The sequence below is a fragment of the Gossypium hirsutum genome, chromosome D09, assembly GCF_007990345.1.
Source record: "Gossypium hirsutum isolate 1008001.06 chromosome D09, Gossypium_hirsutum_v2.1, whole genome shotgun sequence".
NCBI lineage: Eukaryota > Viridiplantae > Streptophyta > Magnoliopsida > Malvales > Malvaceae > Gossypium > Gossypium hirsutum.
Window position 1 is genome coordinate 16166948 of NC_053445.1, and position 24084 is coordinate 16191031.

General features: G+C 38.1%; 15 non-coding genes and 34 pseudogenes across 15 annotated transcripts; all 49 read right to left on the bottom strand.

Annotated features, from left to right (window-relative positions):
• Nucleotides 1–656: 656 nt before the first annotated feature.
• LOC121221583 (5S ribosomal RNA) lies at nucleotides 657–775 on the bottom strand. Its single transcript, XR_005918971.1, has one exon. It is a non-coding gene; the product is annotated as a 5S ribosomal RNA (ribosomal RNA).
• A 986-nt stretch (nucleotides 776–1761) lies between these two features.
• LOC121221642 (5S ribosomal RNA) lies at nucleotides 1762–1880 on the bottom strand. Its single transcript, XR_005919029.1, has one exon. It is a non-coding gene; the product is annotated as a 5S ribosomal RNA (ribosomal RNA).
• A 980-nt stretch (nucleotides 1881–2860) lies between these two features.
• On the bottom strand, nucleotides 2861–2979 carry LOC121221773 (uncharacterized; annotated as a pseudogene).
• A 983-nt stretch (nucleotides 2980–3962) lies between these two features.
• On the bottom strand, nucleotides 3963–4081 carry LOC121221584 (5S ribosomal RNA). The gene has a single exon (XR_005918972.1). It is a non-coding gene; the product is annotated as a 5S ribosomal RNA (ribosomal RNA).
• Nucleotides 4082–5065: 984 nt separating this feature from the next.
• LOC121221585 (5S ribosomal RNA) lies at nucleotides 5066–5184 on the bottom strand. The gene has a single exon (XR_005918973.1). It is a non-coding gene; the product is annotated as a 5S ribosomal RNA (ribosomal RNA).
• Nucleotides 5185–6168: 984 nt separating this feature from the next.
• LOC121221390 (5S ribosomal RNA) lies at nucleotides 6169–6287 on the bottom strand. Its single transcript, XR_005918782.1, has one exon. It is a non-coding gene; the product is annotated as a 5S ribosomal RNA (ribosomal RNA).
• Nucleotides 6288–7234: 947 nt separating this feature from the next.
• LOC121221458 (5S ribosomal RNA) lies at nucleotides 7235–7353 on the bottom strand. The gene has a single exon (XR_005918851.1). It is a non-coding gene; the product is annotated as a 5S ribosomal RNA (ribosomal RNA).
• Nucleotides 7354–7839: 486 nt separating this feature from the next.
• LOC121221287 (uncharacterized) lies at nucleotides 7840–7958 on the bottom strand (annotated as a pseudogene).
• Nucleotides 7959–8143: 185 nt separating this feature from the next.
• On the bottom strand, nucleotides 8144–8262 carry LOC121221662 (5S ribosomal RNA). The gene has a single exon (XR_005919049.1). It is a non-coding gene; the product is annotated as a 5S ribosomal RNA (ribosomal RNA).
• A 186-nt stretch (nucleotides 8263–8448) lies between these two features.
• LOC121221282 (uncharacterized) lies at nucleotides 8449–8567 on the bottom strand (annotated as a pseudogene).
• Nucleotides 8568–9012: 445 nt separating this feature from the next.
• LOC121221216 (uncharacterized) lies at nucleotides 9013–9131 on the bottom strand (annotated as a pseudogene).
• Nucleotides 9132–9510: 379 nt separating this feature from the next.
• On the bottom strand, nucleotides 9511–9629 carry LOC121221721 (5S ribosomal RNA). The gene has a single exon (XR_005919108.1). It is a non-coding gene; the product is annotated as a 5S ribosomal RNA (ribosomal RNA).
• Nucleotides 9630–9793: 164 nt separating this feature from the next.
• On the bottom strand, nucleotides 9794–9912 carry LOC121221254 (uncharacterized; annotated as a pseudogene).
• Nucleotides 9913–10077: 165 nt separating this feature from the next.
• On the bottom strand, nucleotides 10078–10197 carry LOC121221959 (uncharacterized; annotated as a pseudogene).
• Nucleotides 10198–10381: 184 nt separating this feature from the next.
• On the bottom strand, nucleotides 10382–10500 carry LOC121221974 (uncharacterized; annotated as a pseudogene).
• A 113-nt stretch (nucleotides 10501–10613) lies between these two features.
• Nucleotides 10614–10732, bottom strand: LOC121221575 (5S ribosomal RNA). The gene has a single exon (XR_005918963.1). It is a non-coding gene; the product is annotated as a 5S ribosomal RNA (ribosomal RNA).
• A 164-nt stretch (nucleotides 10733–10896) lies between these two features.
• LOC121221934 (uncharacterized) lies at nucleotides 10897–11016 on the bottom strand (annotated as a pseudogene).
• A 379-nt stretch (nucleotides 11017–11395) lies between these two features.
• Nucleotides 11396–11514, bottom strand: LOC121221971 (uncharacterized; annotated as a pseudogene).
• A 183-nt stretch (nucleotides 11515–11697) lies between these two features.
• On the bottom strand, nucleotides 11698–11816 carry LOC121221877 (uncharacterized; annotated as a pseudogene).
• A 184-nt stretch (nucleotides 11817–12000) lies between these two features.
• LOC121221975 (uncharacterized) lies at nucleotides 12001–12119 on the bottom strand (annotated as a pseudogene).
• Nucleotides 12120–12498: 379 nt separating this feature from the next.
• Nucleotides 12499–12617, bottom strand: LOC121221703 (5S ribosomal RNA). The gene has a single exon (XR_005919090.1). It is a non-coding gene; the product is annotated as a 5S ribosomal RNA (ribosomal RNA).
• A 163-nt stretch (nucleotides 12618–12780) lies between these two features.
• LOC121221255 (uncharacterized) lies at nucleotides 12781–12899 on the bottom strand (annotated as a pseudogene).
• Nucleotides 12900–13064: 165 nt separating this feature from the next.
• LOC121221966 (uncharacterized) lies at nucleotides 13065–13184 on the bottom strand (annotated as a pseudogene).
• A 184-nt stretch (nucleotides 13185–13368) lies between these two features.
• LOC121221333 (uncharacterized) lies at nucleotides 13369–13487 on the bottom strand (annotated as a pseudogene).
• Nucleotides 13488–13599: 112 nt separating this feature from the next.
• On the bottom strand, nucleotides 13600–13718 carry LOC121221717 (5S ribosomal RNA). The gene has a single exon (XR_005919104.1). It is a non-coding gene; the product is annotated as a 5S ribosomal RNA (ribosomal RNA).
• A 165-nt stretch (nucleotides 13719–13883) lies between these two features.
• On the bottom strand, nucleotides 13884–14003 carry LOC121221935 (uncharacterized; annotated as a pseudogene).
• A 681-nt stretch (nucleotides 14004–14684) lies between these two features.
• On the bottom strand, nucleotides 14685–14803 carry LOC121221864 (uncharacterized; annotated as a pseudogene).
• A 753-nt stretch (nucleotides 14804–15556) lies between these two features.
• LOC121221910 (uncharacterized) lies at nucleotides 15557–15675 on the bottom strand (annotated as a pseudogene).
• Nucleotides 15676–15839: 164 nt separating this feature from the next.
• LOC121221922 (uncharacterized) lies at nucleotides 15840–15958 on the bottom strand (annotated as a pseudogene).
• A 165-nt stretch (nucleotides 15959–16123) lies between these two features.
• LOC121221209 (uncharacterized) lies at nucleotides 16124–16243 on the bottom strand (annotated as a pseudogene).
• Nucleotides 16244–16427: 184 nt separating this feature from the next.
• Nucleotides 16428–16546, bottom strand: LOC121221976 (uncharacterized; annotated as a pseudogene).
• Nucleotides 16547–16659: 113 nt separating this feature from the next.
• LOC121221576 (5S ribosomal RNA) lies at nucleotides 16660–16778 on the bottom strand. The gene has a single exon (XR_005918964.1). It is a non-coding gene; the product is annotated as a 5S ribosomal RNA (ribosomal RNA).
• A 164-nt stretch (nucleotides 16779–16942) lies between these two features.
• LOC121221936 (uncharacterized) lies at nucleotides 16943–17062 on the bottom strand (annotated as a pseudogene).
• A 379-nt stretch (nucleotides 17063–17441) lies between these two features.
• On the bottom strand, nucleotides 17442–17560 carry LOC121221973 (uncharacterized; annotated as a pseudogene).
• A 183-nt stretch (nucleotides 17561–17743) lies between these two features.
• On the bottom strand, nucleotides 17744–17862 carry LOC121221878 (uncharacterized; annotated as a pseudogene).
• Nucleotides 17863–18046: 184 nt separating this feature from the next.
• LOC121221977 (uncharacterized) lies at nucleotides 18047–18165 on the bottom strand (annotated as a pseudogene).
• Nucleotides 18166–18544: 379 nt separating this feature from the next.
• Nucleotides 18545–18663, bottom strand: LOC121221704 (5S ribosomal RNA). Its single transcript, XR_005919091.1, has one exon. It is a non-coding gene; the product is annotated as a 5S ribosomal RNA (ribosomal RNA).
• Nucleotides 18664–18827: 164 nt separating this feature from the next.
• On the bottom strand, nucleotides 18828–18946 carry LOC121221257 (uncharacterized; annotated as a pseudogene).
• Nucleotides 18947–19111: 165 nt separating this feature from the next.
• On the bottom strand, nucleotides 19112–19231 carry LOC121221967 (uncharacterized; annotated as a pseudogene).
• Nucleotides 19232–19415: 184 nt separating this feature from the next.
• Nucleotides 19416–19534, bottom strand: LOC121221334 (uncharacterized; annotated as a pseudogene).
• Nucleotides 19535–19646: 112 nt separating this feature from the next.
• On the bottom strand, nucleotides 19647–19765 carry LOC121221718 (5S ribosomal RNA). Its single transcript, XR_005919105.1, has one exon. It is a non-coding gene; the product is annotated as a 5S ribosomal RNA (ribosomal RNA).
• Nucleotides 19766–19930: 165 nt separating this feature from the next.
• LOC121221937 (uncharacterized) lies at nucleotides 19931–20050 on the bottom strand (annotated as a pseudogene).
• Nucleotides 20051–20731: 681 nt separating this feature from the next.
• LOC121221865 (uncharacterized) lies at nucleotides 20732–20850 on the bottom strand (annotated as a pseudogene).
• Nucleotides 20851–21603: 753 nt separating this feature from the next.
• LOC121221911 (uncharacterized) lies at nucleotides 21604–21722 on the bottom strand (annotated as a pseudogene).
• Nucleotides 21723–21886: 164 nt separating this feature from the next.
• LOC121221928 (uncharacterized) lies at nucleotides 21887–22005 on the bottom strand (annotated as a pseudogene).
• Nucleotides 22006–22170: 165 nt separating this feature from the next.
• On the bottom strand, nucleotides 22171–22290 carry LOC121221246 (uncharacterized; annotated as a pseudogene).
• A 185-nt stretch (nucleotides 22291–22475) lies between these two features.
• Nucleotides 22476–22594, bottom strand: LOC121221232 (uncharacterized; annotated as a pseudogene).
• Nucleotides 22595–22971: 377 nt separating this feature from the next.
• LOC121221643 (5S ribosomal RNA) lies at nucleotides 22972–23090 on the bottom strand. The gene has a single exon (XR_005919030.1). It is a non-coding gene; the product is annotated as a 5S ribosomal RNA (ribosomal RNA).
• Nucleotides 23091–23536: 446 nt separating this feature from the next.
• Nucleotides 23537–23656, bottom strand: LOC121221247 (uncharacterized; annotated as a pseudogene).
• Between the last annotated feature and the right edge of the window lie 428 nt (nucleotides 23657–24084).

Genomic DNA, 24084 nt, shown 5'->3' on the forward strand with positions numbered 1-24084 from the left:
ATAAAGGCTGTCCCTTATCACACTTTCACCTCGAATTTGAATGCAAATTCGACCAAATAATGTTTGAAATTATTTATTTCGAAAAATGCAAAAACTAATTAGTTACACCACATTTGGAAACTTTAACTAAAAAAAACTTTTTATGAAATAAAATTTGAGAGGTGCAACTCGAGGTCTTCCCGGAAGGTCACCCATCATAGTACTACTATCCCGCAAACACGCGAAACTACAGAGTTCTGATGGGATCTTATGCATTACTGCTGGTATTATCACACCCGTCAACTGTTACGCAATCTATTTATATAAAGGCTGCCCCCTATTGCACTTGCACCTCAAATTTGAATGCAAATTCAACCAAATAATGTTTCAAATTATTTATTTCACAAAATGCAAATAAGTAATTAGTTACACCACGTTTAGAAAATTCTACTAAAAAAAACATTATATGAAGTAAAATGGGAGGGGTGCAACACGAGGACTTCCCAGAAGGTCGCCAATCCAAGTACTTCTCTCGCCCAAGCACTCTTAGCTACTCTCGCGCAAATTCGTCCAAATCAGATTTTAAATTATTTATTTCGCAAAATGAAAATAAGTAATTAGTTACACCACATGTAGAAAATGCAACAAAAAACAACTTTATATGAAATAAAACGGGAGGGGTGCAACACGAGGACTTCCTTGGAGGTCTCCCAACCTAGTACTAACCTCGCCCAAGCACACTTAACTGCGGAGTTCTAATGGGATCCGGTGCATTAGCGCCGGTATGATCGTGCCCGTCAACTCTTGCGCAATCTATTTATATAAAGGCTACCCCTTATCGCACTTGCGCCTCGAATATGAATGCAAATTCAACATAATAACGGTTGAAATTCTTTATTTCGAAAAACGCAAATAACTAATTTGTTATATCAAGTTTAGAAAATATAATTAAAAAAAACTTTATATGAAATAAAATTAGAAAGGTACAAAACGAGGACTTCCCAGAAGGTCACCCATCATAGTACTACTTTCCCGCAAGCACGCTAAACTACAGAGTTCTGAAGGGATCCTATGCATTACTGCTGGTATTGTCACACCCGTCAACTCTTACGCAATCAATTTATATCAAGGCTGTCCCTTATCACACTTTCACCTCGCATTTGAATGCAAATTCGACCAAATAATGTTTGAAATTATTTATTTCACAAAAGGCAAATAACTAATTAGTAACACCACATTTGGAAACTTTAACTAAAAAAAAACTTTTTATGAAATAAAATTTGAGAGGTGCAACCCGAGGTCTTCCCGGAAGGTCACCCATCATAGTACTACTATCCCGCAAACACGCGAAACTACAGAGTTCTGATGGGATCTTATGCATTACTGCTGGTATTATCACACCCGTCAACTGTTACGCATTCTATTTATATAAAGGCTGCCCCCTATTGCACTTGCACCTCAAATTTGAATGCAAATTCAACCAAATAATGTTTCAAATTATTTATTTCGCAAAATGCAAATAAGTAATTAGTTACACCACGTTTAGAAAATTCTACTAAAAAAAACATTATATGAAGTAAAATGGGAGGGGTGCAACACGAGGACTTCCCAGGAGGTCACCAATCCAAGTACTACTATCGTCCAAGCACGATTAGCTACTCTCGCGCAAATTTGGCCAAATCATATTTTAAATTATTTATTTCGCAAAATGAAAATAAGTAATTAGTTACACCACATTTAGAAAATGCAACAAAAAACAACTTTATATGAAATAAAACGGGAGGGGTGCAACACGAGGACTACCCTGAAGGTCTCCCAACCTAGTACTAACCTCGCCCAAGCACACTTAACTGCGGAGTTCTAATGGGATCCGGTGCATTAGCGCCGGTATGATCGTGCCCGTCAACTCTTGCGCAATCTATTTATATAAAGGCTACCCCTTATCGCACTTGCGCCTCGAATATGAATGCAAATTCAACATAATAATGGTTGAAATTCTTTATTTCGAAAAATGCAAATAACTAATTTGTTATATCACGTTTAGAAAATATAATTAAAAAAAACTTTATATGAAATAAAATTAGAAAGGTACAAAACGAGGACTTCCCAGAAGGTCACCCATCATAGTACTACTTTCCCGCAAGCACGCTAAACTACAGAGTTCGGAAGGGATCCTATGCATTACTGCTGGTATTGTCACACCCGTCAACTGTTACGCAATCTATTTCTATAAAGGCTGTCCCTTATCACACTTTCACCTCGAATTTGAATGCAAATTCGACCAAATAATGTTTGAAATTATTTATTTCAAAAAATGCAAAAACTAATTAGTTACACCACATTTGGAAACTTTAACTAAAAAAAACTTTTTATGAAATAAAATTTGAGAGGTGCAACCCGAGGTCTTCCCGGAAGGTCACCCATCATAGTACTACTATCCCGCAAACACGCGAAACTACAGAGTTCTGATGGGATCTTATGCATTACTGCTGGTATTATCACACCCGTCAACTGTTACGCAATCTATTTATATAAAGGCTGCCCCCTATTGCACTTGCACCTCAAATTTGAATGCAAATTCAACCAAATAATGTTTCAAATTATTTATTTCGCAAAATGCAAATAAGTAATTAGTTACACCACGTTTAGAAAATTCTACTAAAAAAAACATTATATGAAGTAAAATGGGAGGGGTGCAACACGAGGACTTCCCAGGAGGTCACCAATCCAAGTACTACTATCGTCCAAGCACGATTAGCTACTCTCGCGCAAATTGGCCAAATCATATTTAAATTATTTATTTCGGAAAATGAAAATAAGTAATTAGTTACACCACATGTAGAAAATGCAACAAAAACAACTTTATATGAAATAAAACGGGAGGGTGCAACACGAGGACTTCCTTAGAGGTCTCCCAACCTAGTACTAACCTCGCCCAAGCACACTTAACTGCGGAGTTCTAATGGGATCTGGTGCATTAGCGTCGGTATGATCGTGCCCGTCAACTCTTGCGCAATCTATTTATATAAAGGCTACCCCTTATCGCACTTGCGCCTCGAATATGAATGCAAATTCAACATAATAATGGTTGAAATTCTTTATTTCGAAAAATGCAAATAACTAATTTGTTATATCACGTTTAGAAAATATAATTAAAAAAAACTTTATATGAAATAAAATTAGAAAGGTACAAAACGAGGACTTCCCAGAAGGTCACCCATCATAGTACTACTTTCCCGCAAGCACGCTAAACTACAGATTCTGAAGGGATCCTATGCATTACTGCTGGTTTTGTCACACCCGTCAACTGTTACGCAATCTATTTCTATAAAGGCTGTCCCTTATCACACTTTCACCTCGAATTTGAATGCAAATTCGACCAAATAATGTTTGAAATTATTTATTTCGAAAAATGCAAAAACTAATTAGTTACACCACATTTGGAAACTTTAACTAAAAAAAACTTTTTATGAAATAAAATTTGAGAGGTGCAACTCGAGGTCTTCCCGGAAGGTCACCCATCATAGTACTACTATCCCGCAAACACGCGAAACTACAGAGTTCTGATGGGATCTTATGCATTACTGCTGGTATTATCACACCCGTCAACTGTTACGCAATCTATTTATATAAAGGCTGCCCCCTATTGCACTTGCACCTCAAATTTGAATGCAAATTCAACCAAATAATGTTTCAAATTATTTATTTCACAAAATGCAAATAAGTAATTAGTTACACCACGTTTAGAAAATTCTACTAAAAAAAACATTATATGAAGTAAAATGGGAGGGGTGCAACACGAGGACTTCCCAGAAGGTCGCCAATCCAAGTACTTCTCTCGCCCAAGCACTCTTAGCTACTCTCGCGCAAATTCGTCCAAATCAGATTTTAAATTATTTATTTCGCAAAATGAAAATAAGTAATTAGTTACACCACATGTAGAAAATGCAACAAAAAACAACTTTATATGAAATAAAACGGGAGGGGTGCAACACGAGGACTTCCTTGGAGGTCTCCCAACCTAGTACTAACCTCGCCCAAGCACACTTAACTGCGGAGTTCTAATGGGATCCGGTGCATTAGCGCCGGTATGATCGTGCCCGTCAACTCTTGCGCAATCTATTTATATAAAGGCTACCCCTTATCGCACTTGCGCCTCGAATATGAATGCAAATTCAACATAATAACGGTTGAAATTCTTTATTTCGAAAAATGCAAAAAACTAATTTGTTATATCAAATTTAGGAAATATAATTAAAAAAAAACTTTATATGAAATAAAATTAGAAAGGTACAAAACGAGGACTTCCCAGAAGGTCACCCATCATAGTACTACTTTCCCGCAAGCACGCTAAACTACAGAGTTCTGAAGGGATCCTATGCATTACTGCTGGTATTGTCACACCCGTCAACTGTTACGCAATCTATTTCTATAAAGGCTGTCCCTTATCACACTTTCACCTCGAATTTGAATGCAAATTCGACCAAATAATGTTTGAAATTATTTATTTCGAAAAATGAAAAAACTAATTAGTTACACCACATTTGGAAACTTTAACTAAAAAAAACTTTTTATGAAATAAAATTTGAGAGGTGCAACCAGAGGTCTTCCCGGAAGGTCACCCATCATAGTACTACTATCCCGCAAACACGCGAAACTACAGAGTTCTGATGGGATCTTATGCATTACTGCTGGTATTATCACACCCGTCAACTCTTACGCAATCTATTTATATAAAGGCTGCCCCCTATTGCACTTGCACCTCAAATTTGAATGCAAATTCAACCAAATAATGTTTCAAATTATTTATTTCGCAAAATGCAAATAAGTAATTAGTTACACCACGTTTAGAAAATTCTACTAAAAAAACATTATATGAAGTAAAATGGGAGGGGTGCAACACGAGGACTTCCCAGGAGGTCGCCAATCCAAGTACTTCTCTCGCCCAAGCACTCTTAGCTACTCTCGCGCAAATTCGTCCAAATCAGATTTTAAATTATTTATTTCGCAAAATGAAAATAAGTAATTAGTTACACCACATGTAGAAAATGTAACAAAAAACAACTTTATATGAAATAAAACGGGAGGGGTGCAACACGAGGACTTCCTTGGAGGTCTCCCAACCTAGTACTAACCTCGCCCAAGCACACTTAACTGCGGAGTTCTAATGGGATCCGGTGCATTAGCGCCGGTATGATCGTGCCCGTCAACTCTTGCGCAATCTATTTATATAAAGGCTACCCCTTATCGCACTTGCGCCTCGAATATGAATGCAAATTCAACATAATAACGGTTGAAATTCTTTATTTCGAAAAATGCAAAAAACTAATTTGTTATATCAAATTTAGAAAATATAATTAAAAAAAACTTTATATGAAATAAATTTAGAAAGGTACAAAACGAGGACTTCCCAGAAGGTCACCCATCATAGTACTACTTTCCCGCAAGCACGCTAAACTACAGAGTTCTGAAGGGATCCTATGCATTACTGCTGGTATTGTCACACCCGTCAACTCTTATGCAATCAATTTATATCAAGGCTGTCCCTTATCACACTTTCACCTCGCATTTGAGTGCAAATTCGACCAAATAATGTTTGAAATTATTTATTTCGCAAAAGGCAAATAACTAATTAGTAACACCACATTTGGAAACTTTAACTAAAAAAAACTTTTTATGAAATAAAATTTGAGAGGTGCAACCCGAGGTCTTCCCGGAAGGTCACCCATCATAGTACTACTATCCCGCAAACACGCTAAACTACAGAATTCTGATGGGATCTTATGCATTACTGCTGGTATTATCACACCCGTCAACTCTTACGCAATCTATTTATATAAATGCTGCCCCCTATCGCACTTGCACCTCAAATTTGAATGCAAATTCAAGCAAATAACGTTTCAAATTATTTATTTCGCAAAATGAAAATAACTAATTAGTTACACCACGTTTAGAAAATTCTACTAAAAAAACATTATATGAAGTAAAATGGGAGGGGTGCAACACGAGGACTTCCCAGGAGGTCGCCAATCCAAGTACTACTCTCGCCCAAGCACGCTTAGCTGCTCTCGCGCAAATTCGGCCAAATCTGATTTTAAATTATTTATTTCGCATAATGAAAATAAGTAATTAGTTACACCACATGTAGAAAATGCAACAAAAAACAACTTTATATGAAATAAAACGGGAGGGGTGCAACACGAGGACTTCCCTGGAGGTCTCCCAACCTAGTACTAACCTCGCCCAAGCACACTTAACTGCGGAGTTCTAATGGGATCCGGTGCATTAGCGCAGGTATGGTCGTGCCCGTCAACTCTTGCGCAATCTATTTATATAAAGGCTACCCCTTATCGCACTTGCGCCTCGAATATGAATGCAAATTCGACATAATAACGGTTGAAATTCTTTATTTTGAAAAACACAAATAACTAATTAGTTAACCACGTTTAGAAAATATAATTAAAAAAACTTTATATGAAATAAAATTAGAAAGGTGCAAAACGAGGACTTCCCAGAAGGTCACCCATCATAGTACTACTTTCCCGCAAGCACGCTAAACTATAGAGTTCTGAAGGGATCCTATGCATTACTGCTGGTATTGTCACACCCGTCAACTCTTACGCAATCTATTTATATAAAGGCTGTCCCTTATCACACTTTCACCTCGAATTTGAATGCACATTCGACCAAATAATGTTTGAAATTATTTATTTTGCAAAAAGCAAATAACTAAGTAGTTACACCACATTTGGAAACTTTAACTAAAAAAAAACTTTTTAAGAAATAAAATTTGAGAGGTGCAACCCGAGGTCTCCCGGAAGGTCACCCATCATAGTACTACTATCCTGCAAACATGCTAAACTACAGAGTTCTGATGGGATCTTATGCATTACTACTGGTATTATCACACCCGTCAACTCTTACGCAATCTATTTATATAAATGCTGCCCCCTATCGCACTTGCGCCTCAAATTTGAATGCAAATTCAAGCAAATAACGTTTCAAATTATTTATTTCGTAAAATGAAAATAACTAATTAGTTACACCTCGTTTAGAAAATTCTACTAAAAAAACATTATATGAAGTAAAATGGGAGGGGTGCAACACGAGGACTTCCCAGGAGGTCACCAATCCAAGTACTACTCTCTCCCAAGCACGCTTAGCTACTCTCGCGCAAATTCGGCCAAATAAGTAATTAGTTACACCACGTGTAGAAAATGCAACAAAAAACAACTTTATATGAAATAAAACGGGAGGGGTGCAACACGAGGACTTCCCTGGAGGTCACCCAACCTAGTACTAATCTCGCCCAAGCACACTTAACTGCGGACTTCTGATGGGATCCGGTGCATTAGCGCTGGTATGATCGTACCCGTCAACTCTTGCGCAATCTATTTATATAAAAGCTGCCCCTTATCGCACTTGCGCCTCAAATATGAATGCAAATTCGACCAAATAACGTTTGAAATTATTTATTTCGAAAAACGCAAATAACTAATTAGTTACACCACGTTTAGAAAATTTAATTAAAAAACTTTATATGAAATAAAATTGGAGAGGTGCAAAACGAGGGCTTCCCGGAAGGTCACCCATCATAGTACTACTATCCCGCAAGCACGCTAAACTACAGAATTCGAATGGGATCTTATGCATTACTGCTAGTATTGTCACACCCGTCAACTCTTACGCAATCTATTTATATAAAGGCTGCCCCTTATCACACTTTCGCCTCAAATTTGAATGCAAATTCGACCAAATAATGTTTGAAATTATTTATTTCACAAAACGCAAATAACTAATTAGTTACACCACATTTAGAAACTGTAACTAAAAAAAAACTTTTTATGAAATAAAATTTGAGAGGTGCAACACAAGCACTTCCCAGAAGGTCACCCATCATAGTACTACTATCCCGCAGGCACGCTTAACTACGGAGTTCTGATAGGATCTTCTGCATTAGTACTTATATGATCACACCTGTCAAATCTTATGCAATCTATTTATATAAAGGCTGCCCCCTATCGCACTTGCGCCTCAAATTTGAATGCAAATTCGACAAAATAACGTTTCAAATTTTTTATTTTGCAAAACGCAAATTACTAATTAGTTACACCAAGTGTAGAAAATGAAACTAAAAATAAACTTTATATGCAATAAAATGGGAGGGGTGCAACACAAGGACTTCCCAGGAGTTCACCAATCCTAGTACTACTCTCGCCCAAGCACGCTTAGCTGCGGAGTTCTGATGGGATTCGGTACAGTAGTGCTGGTATGATCGCACCCATTAACTCTTGTGCAATCTATTTGTATAAAGGTTGGCCATTATCGCACTTGCGCCTTGAATTTGAATGCACATTCGACAAAATAGCGCTTCAAATTATTTATTTCGCAAAACGCAAATTACTAATTAGTTACATCACGTGTAGAAAATTTAACGAAAAAAAAAACTTTATATGAAATAAAATGGGAGGCGTGCAACACGAGGCCTTTATAGAAGGTCAGCCACCCTAGTACGACTCTTGCCCAAGCATGCTTAACTGTGGAGTTTTGATATGATCCGGTGCATTAGTGTTGGTATGGTCGCACCCGTTAACTCCTGCGCAATTTATTTATATAAACGCTGCCCCTTATCGCACTTGCGCCTCGAATTTGAATGCAAATTCGACCAAATAACGTAAAACGCAAATTACTAATTAGTTTCACCGCGTGTAGAAAATTCAACTAAAAAAAACTTTATATGAAATAAAATTGGAGGGTTGCAACACGAGGACCTCCCAGGAAGGTCACAAGCACGCTTAACAACGGAGTTTTGATGGGATCCTGTGCATTACTGTTGGTATGATCACACCCGTCAACTCTTACACAATCTATTTATATAAAGGTTGCCCACTATCGCACTTGCGTCTCAAATTTGAATGCAAATTCGACAAAATAACGTTTCAAATAATTTATTTTGCAAAACACAAATTACTATTTAGTTACACACGTGTAGAAAATTTAACTAAAAAAAACTTTATATGATATAAAATTGGAGAGGTGCAACACAAGGACTTCCCAGAAGGTCACCTATCATAATACTACTATCCCGCAAGCACGCTTAACTACGGAGTTCTGATGGGATCCTATGCATTACTGCTGGTATGATTACACCCGTCAACTCTTACGCAATCTACTTATATAAACCCTACCTCCTATCACACTTGTGGCTCGAATTTGAATGCAAATTCGTCCAAATAACGTTTCAAATTATTTATTTCGCAAAATTACAATAACTAATTAGCTAAACCACGTTTAGAAAATTCTAGTAAAAACACATTATATGAAGTAAAATGGGAGGGGTGCAACACGAGGACTTCCCAGGAGGTCACCAATCCTAGTACTACTCTCGCCCAAGCACGCTTAACTACTCTAGCACAAATTCGGCCAAATAATGTTTTAAATTATTTATTTCGTAAAAATGAAAATAAGTAATTAGTTACACCACGTGTAGAAAATGCAACGAAAAACAAGTTTATATGAAATAAAACAGGAGGGGTGCAATACGAGGACTTCCCTGGAGGTCACCCAACCTAGTATTAATCTCGCCCAAGTACACTTAACTGCGGAGTTCTGATGGGATCCGGTACATTAGCGCTGGTATGATCGAGCCCATCAACTATTGCGCAATCTATTTATATAAAGGCTACCTTTTATCGCACTTGCGCCTTGAATTTGAATGCAAATTCGACCAAATAACGCAAAACGCAAATAACTAATTAGTTACACCATGTTTAGAAAAATCAACTAAAAAAACTTTATATGAAATAAAATGGGAGGGGTGCAACACGAGGCCTTTACAGGAGGTCAGACATCCTAGTACGACTCTTGCCCAAGCATGCTTAACTGTGGAGTTTTGATATGATCCGGTGCATTAGTGTTGGTATGGTCGCACCCGTTAACTCTTGCGCAATTTATTTATATAAAGGCTGCCCCTTATCGCACTTGCGCCTCGAATTTGAATGCAAATTCAACCAAATAATGCAAAACGCAAATTACTAATTAGTTTCACCAGGTGTAGAAAATTCAACTCAAAAAAACTTTATATGAAATAAAATTGGAGGGTTGCAACACGAGGACCTCCCAGGAAGGTCACCCATCCTAGTACTACTATCTCACAAGCACGCTTAACTACGGAGTTTTGATGGGATCCTGTGCATTACTGCTGGTATGATCACACCCGTCAACTCTTACGCAATCTATTTATATAAAGACTGCCCCCTATCGCACTTGCGTCTCGAATTTGAATGCAAATTCGAGAAAATAACGTTTCAAATTATTTATTTCGCAAAATGCAAATTACTATTTAGTTACACCACGTGTAGAAAATTTAACTAGACAAAACTTTATATGAAATAAAATTGGAGAGGTGCAACACGAGGACTTCCCAGAAGGTCACCTATCATAATACTACTATCCCGCAAGCACGCTTAACTACGGAGTTCTGATGGGATCCTATGCATTACTGCTGGTATGATTACACCCGTCAACTCTTACGCAATCTATTTATATAAACCCTACCTCCTATCGCACTTGTGCCTCGAATTTGAATGCAAGTTCGTCCAAATAACGTTTCAAATTATTTATTTCAAATGAGAGGGGTGAGACACGAGGCCCTCCCAGGAAGTCACCCATCCTAGTACTACTCTTGCCCAAGCACGCTTAACTGTGGAGTTTTGATGGGATCCGGTGCATTAGTGCTGGTATGGTCACACCCGTTAACTCTTGCGCAATCTATTTATATTAAGGCTACCCCTTTTCGCACTTGCGCCTCGAATTTGAATGCAAATTCGACCAAATAACACAAAACGAAAATAACTAATTAGTTACACCACGTTCAGCAAATTCAACTAAAAAAACTTTATATAAAATAAAATTGGAGGGTTGCAACACGAGGATTTCCTAGGAAGGTCACCCATCCTAGTACTCCTATCCCGCAAGCAGGATTAACTACGGAGTTCTAATGGGATCCGGTGCATTGCTACTGGTATGATCACACCCGTCAACTCTTACGCAATCTATTTATATAAAGGCTGCCCCTTATCGCACTTGTGCCTCGAATTTGAATGCAAATTCGACCAAATAACGTTTCAAGTTATTTATTTCACAAAACAAAAATAACTAATTAGTTACACCACGTTTAGAAAATTCTACTTAAAAAAACTTTATATGAAGTAAAATGGGAGGGGTGCAACACGAGGACTTCCTAGGAGGTCATCAATCCTAGTACTACTCTCGCCCAAGCACGCTTTGCTACTCTCACGCAAATTCCGCCAAAAAACGTTTTAAATTATTTATTTCGCAAAATGAATATAAGTAATTAGTTACACCACGTGTAGAAAATGCAACGAAAAATAGCTTTATATGAAATAAAACGAGAAGGGCGCAACACGGTTACTTTCCTGGAGGTCACCCAACCTAGTACTAATCTCGCCCAAGCATCCTTAGCTGCGGAGTTCTGATGGGATCCGGTGCACTAGCGTTGGTATGATGGTACCCGTCAACTCTTGCGCAATCTATTTATATAAAGGTTGCCCCTTATCGCACTTGCGCCTCGAATTTGAATGCAAATTCGACCAAATAACGTTTGAAATTATTTATTTCGCAAAACGCAAATAACTAATTAGTTACACCACGTTTAGAAAATTTAACTAAAAAAACTTTATATGAAATAAAATTAGAGATGTGCAACACGAGGACTTCCTAGAAGGTCACCCATCATAGTACTACTATCTCGCAAGCACGCTTAACTACGGAGTTCTAATGGGATCCTGTGCATTACTGCTGGTATGATCACACCCGTCAACTTGCACACAATCTATTTATACAAAGGCTGTCCCCTATCGCACTTGCGCCTCAAATTTGAATGCAAATTCGACAAAATAACATTTCAAATTATTTATTTCGCAAAACGCAAATTACTATTTAGTTATACCACGTGTAGAAAATTTAACTAAATAAAACTTTATATGAAATAAAATTGGAGAGGTGCAACACGAGGACTTCCCAGAAGGTCACCTATCATAATACTACTATCCCGCAAGCACGCTTAACTACGGAGTTCTGATGGGATCCTATGCATTACTGCTGGTATGATTACACCCGTCAACTCTTACGCAATCTACTTATATAAACCCTACCTCCTATCGCACTTGTGCCTCGAATTTGAATGTAAATTCGTCCAAATAACGTTTCAAATTATTTATTTTGCAAAATTACAATAACTAATTAGCTAAACCACGTTTAGAAAATTCTAGTAAAAACACATTATATGAAGTAAAATGGGAGGGGTGCAACACGAGGAATTCCCAGGAGGTCACCAATCCTAGTACTACTCTCGCCCAAGCACGCTTAACTACTCTAGCACAAATTAGGCTAAATAATGTTTTAAATTATTTATTTCGTAAAAATGAAAATAAGTAATTATTTACACCACGTGTAGAAAATGCAACGAAAAACAAGTTTATATGAAATAAAACAGGAGGGGTGCAATACGAGGACTTCCCTGGAGGTCACCCAACCTAGTACTAATCTCGCCCAAGTACACTTAACGGCGGAGTTCTGATGGGATCCGGTACATTAGCGCTGGTATGATCGAGCCCATCAACTGTTGCGCAATCTATTTATATAAAGGCTGCCCTTTATCGCACTTGCGCCTCGAATTTGAATGCAAATTCGACCAATAACGCAAAACGCAAATAAATAATTAGTTACACCATGTTTAGAAAAATCAACTAAAAAAACTTTATATGAAATAAAATGGGAGGGGTGCAACACGAGGCCTTTACAGGAGCTCAGCCATCCTAGTACGACTCTTGCCCAAGCATGCTTAACTGTGGAGTTTTGATATGATCCGGTGCATTAGTGTTGGTATGGTCGCACCCGTTAACTCTTGCGCAATTTATTTATATAAAGGCTGCCCCTTATCGCACTTGCGCCTCGAATTTGAATGCAAATTCAACCAAATAACGCAAAACGCAAATTACTAATTAGTTTCACCAGGTGTAGAAAATTCAACTAAAAAAAACTTTATATGAAATAAAATTGGAGGGTTGCAACACGAGGAACTCCCAGGAAGGTCACCCATCCTAGTACTACTATCTCACAAGCACGCTTAACTACGGAGTTTTGATGGGATCCTGTGCATTACTGCTGGTATGATCACACCCGTCAACTCTTACACAATTTATTTATATAAAGGCTGCCCCCTATCGCACTTGCGTCTCGAATTTGAATGCAAATTCGAGAAAATAACGTTTCAAATTATTTATTTCGCAAAACGCAAATTACTATTTAGTTACACCACGTGTAGAAAATTTAACTAAACAAAACTTTGTATGAAATAAAATTGGAGAGGTGCAACACGAGGACTTCCCAGAAGGTCACCTATCATAATACTACTACCCTGCAAGCACGCTTAACTACGGAGTTCTGATGGGATCCTATGCATTACTGCTGGTATGATTACAGCCGTCAACTCTTACGCAATCTATTTATATAAACCCTACCTCCTATCGCACTTGTGCCTCGAATTTGAATAAAATTCGTCCAAATAACGTTTCAAATTATTTATTTCAAATGAGAGGGGTGAGACACGAGGCCCTCCCAGGAGGTCACCCATCCTAGTACTACTCTTGCCCAAGCACGCAGAACTGTGGAGTTTTGATGGGATCCGGTGCATTAGTGCTGGTATGGTCACACCCGTTAACTCTTGCGCAATCTATTTATATTAAGGCTACCCCTTTTCGCACTTGCACCTCGAATTTGAATGCAAATTCGACCAAATAACACAAAACGAAAATAACTAATTTGTTACACCACGTTCAGCAAATTCAACTAAAAAAAACTTTATATAAAATAAAATTGGAGGGTTGCAACACGAGGATTTCCTAGGAAGGTCACCCATCCTAGTACTCCTATCCCGCAAGCAGGATTAACTACGGAGTTCTAATGGGATCCGGTGCATTGCTACTGGTATGATCACACCCGTCAACTCTTACGCAATCTATTTATATAAAGGCTGCCCCTTATCGCACTTGTGCCTCGAATTTTAATGCAAATTCGACCAAATAACGTTTCAAGTTATTTATTTCACAAAACAAAAATAACTAATTAGTTACACCACGTTTAGAAAATTCTACTTAAAAAAACTTTATATGAAGTAAAATGGGAGGGGTGCAACACGAGGACTTCCTAGGAGGTCATCAATCCTAGTACTACTCTCGCCCAAGCACGCTTTGCTACTCTCACGCAAATTCCGCCAAAAAACGTTTTAAATTATTTATTTCGCAAAATGAAAATAAGTAATTAGTTACACCACGTGTAGAAAATGCAACGAAAAATAGCTTTATATGAAATAAAACGAGAAGGGCGCAACACGGTTACTTTCCTGGAGGTCACCCAACCTAGTACGAATGTCGCCCAAGCATCCTTAGCTGCTGAGTTCTGATGGGATCTGGTGCACTAGCGTTGGTATGATGGTACCCTTTAACTCTTGCGCAATCTATTTATATAAAGGTTGCCGCTTATCGCACTTGCGCCTCGAATTTGAATTTAAATTCAACCAAATAACGTTTGAAATTATTTATTTCGCAAAACACAAATAACTAATTAGTTACACCACGTTTAGAAAATTTAACTAAAAAAACTTTATATGAAATAAAATTAGAGAGGTGCAACACGAGGACTTCCTAGAAGGTCACCCATCATAGTACTACAATCTCGCAAGCACGCTTAACTACGGAGTTCTAATGGGATCCTGTGCATTACTGCTGGTATGATCACACCCGTCAACTTGCACACAATCTATTTATACAAAGGCTGCCCCCTATCGCACTTGCGCCTCAAATTTGAATGCAAATTCGACAAAATAACATTTCAAATTATTTATTTCGCAAAACGCAAATTACTATTTAGTTACACCACGTGTAGAAAATTTAACTAAAAAATTCAAATTATTTATTTCGCAAAACGCAAATTACTATTTAGTTACACCACGTGTAGAAAATTTAACTAAATAAAACTTTATATGAAATAAAATTGGAGAGGTGCAACGCGAGGACTTCCCAGAAGTTCACCTATCATAATACTACTATCCCGCAAGCACGCTTAAGTACGGAGTTCTGATGGGATCCTATGCATTACTGCTGGTATGATTACACCCGTCAACTCTTACGCAATCTATTTATATAAACCCTACATCCTACCGCACTTGTGACTCGAATTTGAATGCAAATTCGTCCAAATAATGTTTCAAATTATTTATTTCGTGAAATTAAAATAACTAACTAGCTAAACCACGTTTAGAAAATTCTTGTAAAAAAACTCTATATGAAGTAAAATGGGAGGGGTGCAACACGAGGACTTCCCAGGAGGTCACCAATCCTAGTACTACTCTCGCCCAAGCACGCTTCACTACTCTAGCGCATATTCGGCCAAATAATGTTTTAAATTATTTATTTCGTTAAATGAAAATAAGTAATTAGTTACACCACGTGTAGAAAATGCAGCGAAAAACAAGTTTATATGAAATAAAACAGGAGGTGTGCAATACGAGGACTTCCCTGGAGGTCACCCAACCTAGTACTAATCTCGCCGAAGTACACTTAACTGCGGAGTTCTGATGGGATCCGATACATTAGCGCTGGTATGATGGAGCCCATCAACTCTTGCGCAATCTATTTGTGTAAAGGCTACCCTTTATCGCATTTGCGCCTCGAATTTCAATGCAAATTCGACCAAATAACGCAAAACGCAACTAACTAATTAGTTACACCACGTTTAGAAAAATCAACCAAAAAAACTTTATATGAAATAAAATGGGAGGGGTGCAACACGAGGCCTTTACAAGAGGTCAGCCATCCTAGTACGACTCTTGCCCAAGCATGCTTAACTGTGGAGTTTTGATATGATCCGGTGCATTAGTGTTGGTATGGTCGCACCCGTTAACTCTTGCGCAATTTATTTATATAAAGGCTGCCCCTTATCGCACTTGCGCCTCGAATTTGAATGCAAATTCAACCAAATAATGCAAAACGCAAATTACTAATTAGTTTCACCAGGTGTAGAAAATTCAACTCAAAAAAACTTTATATGAAATAAAATTGGAGGGTTGCAACACGAGGACCTCCCAGGAAGGTCACCCATCCTAGTACTACTATCTCACAAGCACGCTTAACTACGGAGTTTTGATGGGATCCTGTGCATTACTGCTGGTATAATCACACCCGTCAACTCTTACGCAATCTATTTATATAAAGACTGCCCCCTATCGCACTTGCGTCTCGAATTTGAATGCAAATTCGAGAAAATAACGTTTCAAATTATTTATTTCGCAAAATGCAAATTACTATTTAGTTACACCACGTGTAGAAAATTTAACTAGACAAAACTTTATATGAAATAAAATTGGAGAGGTGCAACACGAGGACTTCCCAGAAGGTCACCTATCATAATACTACTATCCCGCAAGCACGCTTAACTACGGAGTTCTGATGGGATCCTATGCATTACTGCTGGTATGATTACACCCGTCAACTCTTACGCAATCTATTTATATAAACCCTACCTCCTATCGCACTTGTGCCTCGAATTTGAATGCAAGTTCGTCCAAATAACGTTTCAAATTATTTATTTCAAATGAGAGGGGTGAGACACGAGGCCCTCCCAGGAAGTCACCCATCCTAGTACTACTCTTGCCCAAGCACGCTTAACTGTGGAGTTTTGATGGGATCCGGTGCATTAGTGCTGGTATGGTCACACCCGTTAACTCTTGCGCAATCTATTTATATTAAGGCTACCCCTTTTCGCACTTGCGCCTCGAATTTGAATGCAAATTCGACCAAATAACACAAAACGAAAATAACTAATTAGTTACACCACGTTCAGCAAATTCAACTAAAAAAACTTTATATAAAATAAAATTGGAGGGTTGCAACACGAGGATTTCCTAGGAAGGTCACCCATCCTAGTACTCCTATCCCGCAAGCAGGATTAACTACGGAGTTCTAATGGGATCCGGTGCATTGCTACTGGTATGATCACACCCGTCAACTCTTACGCAATCTATTTATATAAAGGCTGCCCCTTATCGCACTTGTGCCTCGAATTTGAATGCAAATTCGACCAAATAACGTTTCAAGTTATTTATTTCACAAAACAAAAATAACTAATTAGTTACACCACGTTTAGAAAATTCTACTTAAAAAAACTTTATATGAAGTAAAATGGGAGGGGTGCAACACGAGGACTTCCTAGGAGGTCATCAATCCTAGTACTACTCTCGCCCAAGCACGCTTTGCTACTCTCACGCAAATTCCGCCAAAAAACGTTTTAAATTATTTATTTCGCAAAATGAATATAAGTAATTAGTTACACCACGTGTAGAAAATGCAACGAAAAATAGCTTTATATGAAATAAAACGAGAAGGGCGCAACACGGTTACTTTCCTGGAGGTCACCCAACCTAGTACTAATCTCGCCCAAGCATCCTTAGCTGCGGAGTTCTGATGGGATCCGGTGCACTAGCGTTGGTATGATGGTACCCGTCAACTCTTGCGCAATCTATTTATATAAAGGTTGCCCCTTATCGCACTTGCGCCTCGAATTTGAATGCAAATTCGACCAAATAACGTTTGAAATTATTTATTTCGCAAAACGCAAATAACTAATTAGTTACACCACGTTTAGAAAATTTAACTAAAAAAACTTTATATGAAATAAAATTAGAGATGTGCAACACGAGGACTTCCTAGAAGGTCACCCATCATAGTACTACTATCTCGCAAGCACGCTTAACTACGGAGTTCTAATGGGATCCTGTGCATTACTGCTGGTATGATCACACCCGTCAACTTGCACACAATCTATTTATACAAAGGCTGTCCCCTATCGCACTTGCGCCTCAAATTTGAATGCAAATTCGACAAAATAACATTTCAAATTATTTATTTCGCAAAACGCAAATTACTATTTAGTTATACCACGTGTAGAAAATTTAACTAAATAAAACTTTATATGAAATAAAATTGGAGAGGTGCAACACGAGGACTTCCCAGAAGGTCACCTATCATAATACTACTATCCCGCAAGCACGCTTAACTACGGAGTTCTGATGGGATCCTATGCATTACTGCTGGTATGATTACACCCGTCAACTCTTACGCAATCTACTTATATAAACCCTACCTCCTATCGCACTTGTGCCTCGAATTTGAATGTAAATTCGTCCAAATAACGTTTCAAATTATTTATTTTGCAAAATTACAATAACTAATTAGCTAAACCACGTTTAGAAAATTCTAGTAAAAACACATTATATGAAGTAAAATGGGAGGGGTGCAACACGAGGAATTCCCAGGAGGTCACCAATCCTAGTACTACTCTCGCCCAAGCACGCTTAACTACTCTAGCACAAATTAGGCTAAATAATGTTTTAAATTATTTATTTCGTAAAAATGAAAATAAGTAATTATTTACACCACGTGTAGAAAATGCAACGAAAAACAAGTTTATATGAAATAAAACAGGAGGGGTGCAATACGAGGACTTCCCTGGAGGTCACCCAACCTAGTACTAATCTCGCCCAAGTACACTTAACGGCGGAGTTCTGATGGGATCCGGTACATTAGCGCTGGTATGATCGAGCCCATCAACTGTTGCGCAATCTATTTATATAAAGGCTGCCCTTTATCGCACTTGCGCCTCGAATTTGAATGCAAATTCGACCAAATAACGCAAAACGCAAATAAATAATTAGTTACACCATGTTTAGAAAAATCAACTAAAAAAACTTTATATGAAATAAAATGGGAGGGGTGCAACACGAGGCCTTTACAGGAGCTCAGCCATCCTAGTACGACTCTTGCCCAAGCATGCTTAACTGTGGAGTTTTGATATGATCCGGTGCATTAGTGTTGGTATGGTCGCACCCGTTAACTCTTGCGCAATTTATTTATATAAAGGCTGCCCCTTATCGCACTTGCGCCTCGAATTTGAATGCAAATTCAACCAAATAACGCAAAACGCAAATTACTAATTAGTTTCACCAGGTGTAGAAAATTCAACTAAAAAAAACTTTATATGAAATAAAATTGGAGGGTTGCAACACGAGGAACTCCCAGGAAGGTCACCCATCCTAGTACTACTATCTCACAAGCACGCTTAACTACGGAGTTTTGATGGGATCCTGTGCATTACTGCTGGTATGATCACACCCGTCAACTCTTACACAATTTATTTATATAAAGGCTGCCCCCTATCGCACTTGCGTCTCGAATTTGAATGCAAATTCGAGAAAATAACGTTTCAAATTATTTATTTCGCAAAACACAAATTACTATTTAGTTACACCACGTGTAGAAAATTTAACTAAACAAAACTTTGTATGAAATAAAATTGGAGAGGTGCAACACGAGGACTTCCCAGAAGGTCACCTATCATAATACTACTACCCTGCAAGCACGCTTAACTACGGAGTTCTGATGGGATCCTATGCATTACTGCTGGTATGATTACAGCCGTCAACTCTTACGCAATCTATTTATATAAACCCTACCTCCTATCGCACTTGTGCCTCGAATTTGAATAAAATTCGTCCAAATAACGTTTCAAATTATTTATTTCAAATGAGAGGGGTGAGACACGAGGCCCTCCCAGGAGGTCACCCATCCTAGTACTACTCTTGCCCAAGCACGCAGAACTGTGGAGTTTTGATGGGATCCGGTGCATTAGTGCTGGTATGGTCACACCCGTTAACTCTTGCGCAATCTATTTATATTAAGGCTACCCCTTTTCGCACTTGCACCTCGAATTTGAATGCAAATTCGACCAAATAACACAAAACGAAAATAACTAATTTGTTACACCACGTTCAGCAAATTCAACTAAAAAAAACTTTATATAAAATAAAATTGGAGGGTTGCAACACGAGGATTTCCTAGGAAGGTCACCCATCCTAGTACTCCTATCCCGCAAGCAGGATTAACTACGGAGTTCTAATGGGATCCGGTGCATTGCTACTGGTATGATCACACCCGTCAACTCTTACGCAATCTATTTATATAAAGGCTGCCCCTTATCGCACTTGTGCCTCGAATTTTAATGCAAATTCGACCAAATAACGTTTCAAGTTATTTATTTCACAAAACAAAAATAACTAATTAGTTACACCACGTTTAGAAAATTCTACTTAAAAAAACTTTATATGAAGTAAAATGGGAGGGGTGCAACACGAGGACTTCCTAGGAGGTCATCAATCCTAGTACTACTCTCGCCCAAGCACGCTTTGCTACTCTCACGCAAATTCCGCCAAAAAACGTTTTAAATTATTTATTTCGCAAAATGAAAATAAGTAATTAGTTACACCACGTGTAGAAAATGCAACGAAAAATAGCTTTATATGAAATAAAACGAGAAGGGCGCAACACGGTTACTTTCCTGGAGGTCACCCAACCTAGTACGAATGTCGCCCAAGCATCCTTAGCTGCTGAGTTCTGATGGGATCTGGTGCACTAGCGTTGGTATGATGGTACCCTTTAACTCTTGCGCAATCTATTTATATAAAGGTTGCCGCTTATCGCACTTGCGCCTCGAATTTGAATTTAAATTCAACCAAATAACGTTTGAAATTATTTATTTCGCAAAACACAAATAACTAATTAGTTACACCACGTTTAGAAAATTTAACTAAAAAAACTTTATATGAAATAAAATTAGAGAGGTGCAACACGAGGACTTCCTAGAAGGTCACCCATCATAGTACTACAATCTCGCAAGCACGCTTAACTACGGAGTTCTAATGGGATCCTGTGCATTACTGCTGGTATGATCACACCCGTCAACTTGCACACAATCTATTTATACAAAGGCTGCCCCCTATCGCACTTGCGCCTCAAATTTGAATGCAAATTCGACAAAATAACATTTCAAATTATTTATTTCGCAAAACGCAAATTACTATTTAGTTACACCACGTGTAGAAAATTTAACTAAAAAATTCAAATTATTTATTTCGCAAAACGCAAATTACTATTTAGTTACACCACGTGTAGAAAATTTAACTAAATAAAACTTTATATGAAATAAAATTGGAGAGGTGCAACGCAAGGACTTCCCAGAAGTTCACCTATCATAATACTACTATCCCGCAAGCACGCTTAAGTACGGAGTTCTGATGGGATCCTATGCATTACTGCTGGTATGATTACACCCGTCAACTCTTACGCAATCTATTTATATAAACCCTACATCCTACCGCACTTGTGACTCGAATTTGAATGCAAATTCGTCCAAATAATGTTTCAAATTATTTATTTCGTGAAATTAAAATAACTAACTAGCTAAACCACGTTTAGAAAATTCTTGTAAAAAAACTCTATATGAAGTAAAATGGGAGGGGTGCAACACGAGGACTTCCCAGGAGGTCACCAATCCTAGTACTACTCTCGCCCAAGCACGCTTCACTACTCTAGCGCATATTCGGCCAAATAATGTTTTAAATTATTTATTTCGTTAAATGAAAATAAGTAATTAGTTACACCACGTGTAGAAAATGCAGCGAAAAACAAGTTTATATGAAATAAAACAGGAGGTGTGCAATACGAGGACTTCCCTGGAGGTCACCCAACCTAGTACTAATCTCGCCGAAGTACACTTAACTGCGGAGTTCTGATGGGATCCGATACATTAGCGCTGGTATGATGGAGCCCATCAACTCTTGCGCAATCTATTTGTGTAAAGGCTACCCTTTATCGCATTTGCGCCTCGAATTTCAATGCAAATTCGACCAAATAACGCAAAACGCAACTAACTAATTAGTTACACCACGTTTAGAAAAATCAACCAAAAAAACTTTATATGAAATAAAATGGGAGGGGTGCAACACGAGGCCTTTACAAGAGGTCAGCCATCCTAGTACGACTCTTGCCCAAGCATGCTTAACTGTGGAGTTTTGATATGATCCGGTGCGTTAGTGTTGGTATGGTCGCACCCGTTAACTCTTGCGCAATTTATTTATATAAAGGTTGCCCCTTATCGCACTTGCGCCTCGAATCTGAATGCAAATTTGACCAAATAACGCAAAAGGCAAATTACTAATTAGTTTCACCACGTGTAGAAAATTTAACTAAAAAAAACTTTATATGAAATAAAATTGGAGGGTTGCAACACGAGGACCTCCCAGGAAGGTCACCCATCCTTGTACTACTATCTCACAAGCACGCTTAACTACGGAGTTCTGATGGGATCCTCTGCATTACTGCTGGTATGATCACACCCGTCAACTTTTACACAATCTATTTATATAAAGGCTGCCCCCTATCGCACTTGCGTCTCGAATTTGAATGCAAAATCGAAAAAATAACGTTTCAAATTATTTATTTCGAAAAACGCAAATAACTATTTAGTTACACCACGTGTAGAAAATTTAACTAAAAAAAAACTTTATATGAAATAAAATTGGAGAGGTGCAACACGAGGACTTCCCAGAAGGTCACCTATCATAATACTACTTTCCCGCAAGCACGCTTAACAACGGAGTTCAGATGGGATCCTATGCATTACTGCTGGTATGATTACACCCGTCAACTCTTACGCAATCTATTTATATAAACCCTACCTCCTATCGCGCTTGTGCCTCGAATTTGAATGCAAATTCGTCCAAATAACGTTTCAAATTATTTATTTCGCAAAATTAAAATGACTAATGAGCTAAACCACGTGTAGAAAATTTTAGTAAAAAAACATTATATGAAGTAAAATGGGAGGGGTGCAACACGAGGATTTCCCAGGAGGTCACCAATCCTAGTACTACTCTCGCCCAAGCACGCTTAACTACTCTAGCGCAAATCGGCCAAATAATGTTTTAAATTATTTATTTCGTAAAATGAAAATAAGTAATTAGTTACACCACGTGTACAAAATGCAACGAAAAACAAGTTTATATGAAATAAAACAGGAGGGGTGCAATACGAGGACTTCCCTGGAGGTCACCCAACCTAGTACTAATCTCGCCCAAGTACACTTAACTGCGGAGTTCTGATGGGATCCGGTACATTAGCGCTGGTATGATCGAGCCCATCAACTCTTGCGCCATCTATTTATATAAAGGCTACCCTTTATCGCACTTGCGCCTCAAATTTGAATGCAAATTCGACCAAATAACGCAAACGCAAATAACTAATTAGGTACACCACGTTTAGAAAAATCAACTAAAAAAACTTTATATGAAATAAAATGGGAGGGGTGCAACACGAGGCCATTACAGGAGGTCAGCCATCCTAGTACGACTCTTGCCCAGGCATGCTTAACTGTGGAGTTTTGATATGATCCGGTGCATTAGTGTTGGTATCGTCCCACCCGTTAACTCTTGCGCAATTTATTTATATAAAGGCTGCCCCTTATCGCACTTGCGCCTCGAATTTGAATGCAAGTTCGACCAAATAACGGAAAACGCAAATTACTAATTAGTTTCACCACGTGTAGAAAATTTAACTAAAAAAACTTTATATGAAATAAAATTGGAGGGTTGCAACACGAGGACCTCCCAGGAAGGTCACCCATCCTTGTACTACTATCTCACAAGCACGCTTAACTACGGAGTTCTGATGGGATCCTCTGCATTACTGCTGGTATGATCACACCCGTCAACTCTTACACAATCTATTTATATAAAGGCTGCCCCTTATCGCACTTGTGCCTCGAATTTGAATGCAAATTCGACCAAATAACGTTTCAAGTTATTTATTTCACAAAACAAAAATAACTAATTAGTTACACCACGTTTAGAAAATTCTACTTAAAAAAACTTTATATGAAGTAAAATGGGAGGGGTGCAACACGAGGACTTCCTAGGAGGTCATCAATCCTAGTACTACTCTCGCCCAAGCACGCTTTGCTACTCTCACGCAAATTCCGCCAAAAAACGTTTTAAATTATTTATTTCGCAAAATGAAAATAAGTAATTAGTTACACCACGTGTAGAAAATGCAACGAAAAATAGCTTTATATGAAATAAAACGAGAAGGGCGCAACACGGTTACTTTCCTGGAGGTACCCAACCTAGTACTAATC